The sequence below is a fragment of the Medicago sativa genome, chromosome 1 (genome assembly GCF_051527215.1).
Source record: "Medicago sativa cultivar Bolivia chromosome 1, Bolivia_mono, whole genome shotgun sequence".
Classification (NCBI taxonomy): Eukaryota; Viridiplantae; Streptophyta; class Magnoliopsida; order Fabales; family Fabaceae; genus Medicago; species Medicago sativa.
This window is the reverse complement of record NC_140749.1, coordinates 59,827,620-59,829,951: the sequence shown is the minus strand read 5'-3', so window position 1 is coordinate 59,829,951 and position 2,332 is coordinate 59,827,620. Positions and strand designations below refer to the sequence as shown.

Here is a 2,332-nt window from a genome sequence, read left to right as displayed (position 1 = left end):
CATTATTATATTTTTTTCAATATGTTCTTGTTTTTTTATATATTTCAAAGGAGAACAAAGCATTTGATGTTGTTGAAAAAATTAAAATGCAAGAGAAATGTAAATTAAAGTGTTATAAAAATCATCTTTGTAACCATTTTTTACATAAATATAAAATGATAGTCATAGAAGTAACATAAAATACTTTAAAACTCAAATATTCAAGATAATGTAAAGGCTATGAATTAATGGTCGTGGAGATATATCTAAAGGTAAGAAAGAAGATGACAATCTGAACATTAATGTCTATTTTCTCCATTCAAAAAAATTTAAATTAAATTTCTATTTCCTTATTTCATTTCATTACAATCATCTTAGAATAAATAACCATAACTATATGATCTGCGAAAATAGAAAATAGAAAAAATAAAAATTATTGGGTGTCAATACAATTACGAAATGACAACTCGTGGAATTTTCGAGTAGAATCTTATGGGTACATTAGTCAATCACATGAGCACACGCCTAATGGAGATCCAAATCTAACATTTTCCTCTCTAAATCGACAATAAGGTATAGAAGGCGGACACATATTTCTTGGACAATCAAGATTGTGAAAACATACACGAAAAGGAATTGCTGTGATAAAAAAGTTGAATAAATGATGTTAGTAAAATGAGATAAAGTATTATGTAAAAATTAACTAAGAAAACTGCAAATGATAAAAATGGGTTACCGTCAACGTTCATTGCAACAACAAATAGAGAAATAAAGATAATCATAACATAAACAAGCTTGACAATTTGAGCCATACTTTATTCCCTGTGCATGGAAGAGATAGAATATGAGTTTTATCACTTTATGATTTGTAAATTTCATGCCCACCTTAAATATATTAAATGGTTTCGAGAGTTGATGGAGATGTAAAAACTTTCCTAAATTCATAATCATTAGTAAATGGGTCATGTTAACTTGTGCCCTTAGCGCACATGTTAAGCGACCCAAAAATGAAAACATTTTCTTAAATTTTGTGCATTCAATGAAAAGTAAAAAAGTTAAAGTCAAATGCATTAATTACAATAGAATATTTCTATTTTGAATCATTAACTTGTGCCTTGAGGGCACAAGTTAACATTTCTCTTAATAAATATATATTGAGTACATCAATGTTGTGTTTGTCCTATTAGCACACCGAGTAAATATGCCATATAAAACGCTTATAATTAAATTTCTCTTAAGTACATCAAAGTATTGTGTTTGTATTTTTATCACCCTTAGTAACGAGGTCACATAAAGTAATTTACCAATCATAAGAATTAATTCATTCTTATTTAACAAAGTTTCCATTATTTGATAACCTTTCATGACACAGAAAATTTTCTATTGGATTTCATGTGCACTCTAGGCTACAACAAAGCTATATCTTTTGTACATATATTAGTGTTGTCCTTGATTTTTATAATCTTAATAGGAACCTATCAACGACGTCAATAAATATAATATTTAGTGTTGGATCTTGAACAAGTTTTTTTGTTTGTTTGAAGGATGATCTTGAACAAGTTAAAAAGTATGTTTCAATGCATTTTATGCATATGCAAACTTAATGAAGAATTTAGCATGGATCTGTTCAAAGTTCATTGATTTCATATGGATTTTACAATGTTGATGATCATTATCTTTGCTCACAAAAAACAACAAATAGATTTAATGCATAAAGAGAAAAGATATTTATAGCTAATTTTTAGAGTTGATGGAGAAGTAAAATACCTTCCTAAAATTATAATCTTTATTAAATGTGTCTTAAGTATTTGAGTGTGTTGTGTTCGTCTTTTTAGAACACTTATAATTCAATTTATCTTAGATACATCAAAGTGTTATTTGTCTTTTTATTATTCTTAGTAAAGAGGTAACATAAAAAACAAACTTACTTAATTTACAAATTTTCTATTATTACGTAACATTTAATGACATAAAGGGGAAATCACAAAAGAATAAAAAATTTGTTTGATTTCATGTGAACTTTAGGCTTTAGTAAAATTGTAGCTAATGTATGTGCTAGTGTTGTCGTTGATTTTTAAAATTGGAATACGAATTTATCAACAATATGAATAAATCGGTTATTTTGTGTAGGATTTTGAACAATATAAAAATTAAATTTCAATGCTTTTACTGCATATGCAAACTATATCAAGGTTGGAGCATGTATTTGTTCAAAGTTAATACATATCATATGTATTTTGAATTGTCGACTGCTCTCTGTATTGTACCCCTGAAACAAAGACAAGAGTAGGAAACTGTTAGGCTTTGTTTGCGAGTTGGGAGGGGAAGGCTTGAGAAAAAAGGAATGAACAAG

At 27.5% G+C, this 2,332-nt stretch overlaps 1 long non-coding RNA gene across 1 annotated transcript; it reads right to left on the bottom strand.

Annotated features, from left to right (window-relative positions):
* Window positions 1-272: 272 nt before the first annotated feature.
* On the bottom strand, window positions 273-840 carry LOC146955927 (uncharacterized). The gene is made up of 2 exons (XR_015018223.1): window positions 716-840; window positions 273-618 (listed from the first exon to the last, which is right to left on the bottom strand). It is a non-coding gene; the product is annotated as an uncharacterized LOC146955927 (long non-coding RNA).
* Between the last annotated feature and the right edge of the window lie 1,492 nt (window positions 841-2,332).